We start from the raw sequence: 6,538 nt of genomic DNA, 5'->3' as shown, positions 1-6,538 counted from the left end.
GCCACTGCCTGGTATTATTCATATCTGCCTGGTATTATTCGTATCAGTATGACACCCGTTGCATTGTGATTTAGCTTGTTTGTCTGGTTATATGCTCGAGAATTGCAAATTGTTAAAATTTTGTTATGTAACGTTTGTTGAAGACAATCAGAACCCATGTTACCGGTTGGTTATTTTACTTCTTGCTCCTTTGGAGTTTGAATTTGCTAGAAGACTTTTCAAATTTTGCTTTGAAGAACACATTTGGCATTTTTTTTTTCTTTTACAAACATAGGCCAGCAAACTGAAGGCAGGGATAAAAGGTAACCCATAAAGACTGGCCTATCTCCTGTCAAGGTCTATCACCTTTTACAAGGTCCATCGCCTTTACACGTGGACAAGGAGAAAAACTTTTTACATGCGTTGAAACTTGATAGTTGAAAGTTCAAATAATTGCTCCATTTCTTTTACAGCAAAAAACAGTAGTAGTAGTAGCAGCAACAACAGCACCAGCTGCTACTACTACTACAACTACTACTACTACTACTACTACTACTACTACTACTACTACAACTACTACTACTACTACTACTACTACTACAACAACTACTACTACTACTACTACTACTACTACTACTACTACTACTACTACTTACTACTACTACACCTTATGGACTTGCAGTTGCTCCCTGATATTGATGCTTATCTCTACGAAAGGCCGATAACAGCTGATAAAATAAACCTTGCTGCACGAGGAAAAAATCGTCGAGGCTGGATGTACTGCCCTACGAGCTTTATTTTCAAATGCAACACTTGTTCGGAGACCTCTTGTCTAAAGCATCTGGCAGCAGAACGGGAGAATTCCCAGTTCTGCGAAACATGTTGTTATGGAGCAGCTGAGAAAATAGCCGGACAAAGGATGTGGTTTTAATAGCTTCAGGCCCAAAACTCTGCGAAATTCAGAGTGCAAGATTTTGGCTTTAAGTTTTAGGTAAGATTGATGCTTGCCGTCAATAATCTGGTAGATTAGGCACAAGTATGCACCATCATCAACCAATCTATACACACAACCTCCGCCACAAACGATATATCATAGAAAGTGAGGGTAAGGAACCTGGTTTTAATTAATTTAGATCAACCGAGATCATTCAATAGAGTCTATCACCAGAACTTGGAGACTGTTCTGAAGGCGGCTAGCCACAGACCCGTCTTGAGAAGTCTCAGCAATGTACACCGTCACCTGTTCGGTGGTCGCAGTAAATTATCACTATTGGAAAGATTTAGTATCATACGTGTGGTCCATCAAGGGTGTCATTCTCTCGCCACTAATGCGAACGTTAGAAGTTTTGATGGGCATTCCACGTGACGTAGAATGTGGGAAACTACTGTCAGCATACTCGGATGGTGTCACCGTAATAATGATGATCGGTACTGCTCTGCTCTGACGGAGTACGAAGACAATTTTGTAGGCCCGCAGTTTGGCAGCTGGGAAAATAGATCTATGTCACCCAACTGGGACAAGGTGGTGAGCAGTGACCAATTTTACTCAGAAATAGGCCAAGAGAACGTTATCTCTGAGTGGTAGAGTGGATGTGGCGATCGTCCTAACTGCATCCATCATCTACTGCCACCTGATTGTCGTGCTTTGCCTTTCTGCGTGGCTGACCAGATTGGAGCGCACGCACTACCACTTTCTGTAGAGGACACGTGTTTCGTTGGTTAGACGATTCGTTTGCTAGCAAAAATCAGTAGCATGAAAGGACTGGTAATGTCGTGGCTTATAATGCGCGTACATGCGTTGAGGCTGCATCATTTTTGCATAATTCTTGGTCTACCGTTTGTCGCACTCACTTTTCAACCACTCGTCTCTTTGACAGAGATGCTGTTCCGAAGCAGGTGTATAGCAGCTAGAGTGTCATCAAGCGTTTGCAACCCTCTTACCAGTCAGACAATGTAGTCGGTAGGAGTCTAGCTTGGCATACTATAGGGGTTATTGACGAGCAAGTGTGACGATGTTTTTGGGAAGGCACTGGGCGTCGACGATACTCAACGTCCATCAAATCTAGAAAACTTTCAGTCCAGAGCCTATGGATAATTTCCAGAAATTCATGGTCTGACAGCGCTATAGAAGGGCACTGCCGGTTCACAAATTTTATAAGCATCGCAGTGCTGTAAGCTGTGCCCACTAGGCGTGTGCGCAGACTGATAACTATTTTGCATTTACTCGTCCAACAGTAATGATGAACCGCTTCTGTCACGTGTGTAACAGATATGGCTATTGGCCGATTCCATTGTGAAGATCACCCCTCTGTTTTCATTTGGCTGCTAAGTGTAGGCAGTGTTTCTCCGCTTGGTGACTATAGCGAAAGAGGTTGTGTGATGGGTGAGACTGGAAGGACTGAAGACAGACACTTTCTTCCTCAGTCAAACCCTCAACTTTTTAAAGTCTCATATGAAGAGGAAGGTGAGATTTGAGAGAGAGAGATGCCAACCCTCAGTAGATTTGTTGAAAGCTGGGTTAAAGTGTTGAGGGTGGCTCAGTGAGCGCGCCTGTTCTGAGTATGCGATCGTCGGATGTAGAGATCAGATAAGAGAGGGGCACCTCTCAGCACTGCCGTTGGCGGTCGGGTTGAAGCCAGATCCGTGGAGTTTCTTGGTTACTTCTGGGTGGTATTTCGCTCACTATTGTTGTTATCAGTTTCTTATTAATTGTTGCTACCTAAAGGCGGTGTGCTGGCAGAATCGTTAGCACGCCGGACAAAATATTTAGTCAGTATTTCTTCCGTATTTATATTACATTCTAAAGTTCATATATCGCCGAGTTCGACTTTGCCTTTCATCCTTTCAGAGTTGGTAAAATAAATAGCAGTTGAGCACTGGCGTCGATGTAAATCAACTAACCCATCCCGCCAAATTTTAGGCCTTGTGCTTAGAGTAAAAAGAAATAATTATTATCATATTCCAAATGGATCTTCGACTAGCTTAATCTTTGTTTGCATTTGGACGAAAATCATATTTTAACTGACAAAAAATAAATAAATAAATAAATATAAAATGAACACTGTTATCGAAATCAATAATCTTCACGAGCCTCAGTAATTCATTTCCAACATAGCCTTAAACAAATGCGAAGTCTCATGAAATACCAAAAAATAATATATATAATAGAACTCGCTCCATTAGAGCAATCATTTTAAACTACCATCAGTATCTGGAGTCTTCTCAGCGTTTGTGCAGAATGGAAATTCGTGACTAATTCCAAGGCTTCCGCGATTTCAACGTTCATGTTTTACTGGTGGCAGTGGCGGTCGTCTATTATTATTTTTGATTATTTTATGTCATTTGATATCAAACCTAAACTGGCTAAAACAGCCATGCTTTCCCCATGTGAGATGTGCTCTTATCTAACAATCCAATCCAGCAAATAAAAAATAAAGACTGCACGAAAATCGTCAGAAAGTGTAATAAATTGTTATTTCATAAACTATAGAGCTCTTCTGGTATTACTATACAGACAGGCAACAACTACTTAGTATTAACGGATCTACAACATTTCATTGGCTTCATTCAGTTAATTCAACATAAAGATAGATGTCGGCAACTTTCTGCATTATATCAACAGCTTATCTAGACTATTACACATTCAAGTCTCAGAGTGTGCTACCTTTTCAAATTTCAAATGTCGCATGCACCATTGCTGCCAACAATCTATTCAGCCTCCCAGACATATATCCATTTCATATCTATCTATCTATTTATCTATCTATACATGCATACATACATATATATATATATATACACATACATACATTTATATGTATGTATGTATGTATGTATGTATGTATGTATGTATGTATGTATGTATGTATTATGCATGTATGTATGTATTTAATTCGAGAAGATAATTATAATCTAGCTTTAACTTCATTAACACTTCAAGTAGGAACCTCGATAGCATAATGTTCAGTTATCTGAATAAATAGTAAAACTGCAATTGGTTAGAAAGGAAAGCACTTCATAAATCCAATATATAATACAATAAGCATAAAATATGTGTGTATACACATACATGTATACATACGTGCATGCATACATATGCATGCGCATGTGTATGTGTGTATGTATGTTCAATGTTCGATGTGTCTTTTGAATTTCTCATCAATAGAGAAAGAGCTACTTTCTAGCCGACAGACAGGAACCGTTCATTGGTACTAAGACATTACGAAACATACATATATATATATATATATATATATATATATGAAGTTAATCCAAACAAGAAAACACAAAAAAAAACACAGTGACGCGAGGACGTGGAACAAATAAAGTATTATTGGACGCTCAGGAAAGAAGGGAAGGAGGGTTTAACGTTTCGAGCGGAGCTCTTCGTCGGAAACAAGGAGAAGGAAAGATACCGAGAAGGAAGACAGAGGAAAAAAATTGCTAGCGGTATATACATACATATATATATATATATATATATATATATATATATATATATATATATATATATATACAAAGAGCAATAAAGATTCAAGTTAATTTAAAAAATTTACTTGAATATGGTACCTAACTTAGATGCACCAAAAAAAACTATACTGATTTAACAATACAGTAATGTGGGGGTGATTATAAGCGAGAAAGAAGCAACAAGAATGGATAGGTTTTTAGTACGATCGTTTCATACAAGGACAGTTTTATTAAAAGTTGCAAAGATTACAGCATATAAACGAGTCCCGTACTCATCAGCTAAAATACATGTAAGTTCTCTAGACATCCTAGTGTTTGAGGCTATACTCATGAAGTAATGTAGATAATTAAACAGATTTCTAAAGTTCATTAAAGTTCTTAAAGATGATGTACAGTCTTATCACACAGAATTTTAAAAAAGTTTTGATAGCATCACAGAGAAGGTGACCTAATCCATATGAATTTCCATAGATATGATGAGGGATTATATACTCACAGAAGACAAATTTATCCATTGTTAATTACAACGAGGTGGGTCTCATTCCTGCTTATTAGCATTACAGAGAGGGTGAATTAATCCTTTGTATATATGCACAGATTCCAATGGTGTAGATGTAAATTTCTAGAGAAATGGAGATGAGTTTCATATTCACAGGCGATAAATTTTACAATGGTTGAACACAATGAGGTAGGTATCAATCCTTGTTATATGATTAGTTATTTGCCTTCTCTATTCCCTTCTCTATTCTTGGCCGATCTAGTAAGCCCTTCAGCCTTTAAGAGTTAAATAGCTACAGCCTCTTGTGAATAGCAGTAATGTATAATGTGGCAAATAACTAATCATATAACAAGGATTGATACCTACCTCATTGTGTTCAACCATTGTAAAATTTATCGCCTGTGAATATGAAACTCATCTCCATTTCTCTAGAAATTTACATCTACACCATTGGAATCTGTGCATATATACAAGGATTAATTCACCCTCTCTGTAATGCTAATAAGCAGGAATTGAGACCCACCTCGTTGTAATTAACAATGGATAAATTTGTCTTCTGTGAGTATATAATCCCTCATCATATCTATGGAAATTCATATGGATTAGGTCACCTTCTCTGTGATGCTATCAAAACTTTTTTAAAATTCTGTGATAAGACTGTACATCATCTTTAAAGAACTTTAATGAACTTTAGAAATCTGTTTAATTATCTACATTACTTCATGAGTATAGCCTCAAACACTAGGATGTCTAGAGAACTTACATGTATTTTAGCTGATAGTACGGGACTCGTTTATATGCTGTAATCTTTGCAACTTTTAATAAAACCTGTCCTTGTATGAAACGATCGTACTAAAAACCTATCCATTCTTGTTGCTTCTTTCTCGTATATATATATATATATATATATATATATATATATATATATATATAATACATATATATATATATATATAATTATATATATTATATATATATATATATATATATATATATATACATATATATATATATATACATATATATATATATATATATACATATATATATATATATATATATATATATATATGTGTGTGTGTGTGTGTTGTGTGTGTGTGGTGTGTGTGTGTGTGTGTGTGTAGCGCAATGGCCCAGTGGTTAGGGCAGCGGACTCGCGGTCGGAGGATCGCGGTTTCGATTCCCAGACCGGGCGTTGTGTGTGTTTTATGAGCGAAAACACCTAAAAGCTCCACGAGGCTCTGGCAGGGGGTGGTGATCCCTGCTGTACTCTTTCACCACTCTTTCTCCACTTTCTTCTTCTGTTGGCCTGCTCGCTTAGCCAGCGGGGTGGCGTCGTTCGAAGGCTAAAACAATGCGAACGCATTGTGACCAGCGATGTGTAGCAACATCTGATGGTCTGGTCGGTCACGTGATCACGTGATATATATATATATATATATATATATATATATATAATCAAAATAAGCAACAAGAATATCTTCGGTAATTTGGTTCGATCGTTTCACGCTACATCATTTTATTAAACATTGTAAGTATTACACATTTTACTGGACAGTGTTGTGCAACCTGCCTTATGTTTAAGCCTAA

At 37.3% G+C, this 6,538-nt stretch overlaps 1 long non-coding RNA gene across 1 annotated transcript in view; it reads left to right on the top strand.

Moving 5' to 3' along the window:
- Nucleotides 1–1,265: 1,265 nt before the first annotated feature.
- Nucleotides 1,266–6,538, top strand: part of LOC118762104 — a 6,645-nt gene continuing 1,372 nt past the window's right edge. The window contains exons 1-2 of the long non-coding RNA XR_004997883.1: nt 1,266–1,276; nt 3,472–3,479. This is a non-coding gene — a long non-coding RNA (uncharacterized LOC118762104). The remainder of the gene's footprint in view (nt 1,277–3,471; nt 3,480–6,538) is intronic.

The sequence above is a fragment of the Octopus sinensis genome, linkage group LG2, assembly GCF_006345805.1.
Source record: "Octopus sinensis linkage group LG2, ASM634580v1, whole genome shotgun sequence".
Taxonomy (NCBI): Eukaryota; Metazoa; Mollusca; class Cephalopoda; order Octopoda; family Octopodidae; genus Octopus; species Octopus sinensis.
The sequence above is the reverse complement of the archived record's forward strand: the minus strand, read 5'-3'. Positions and strand labels throughout refer to the sequence as shown.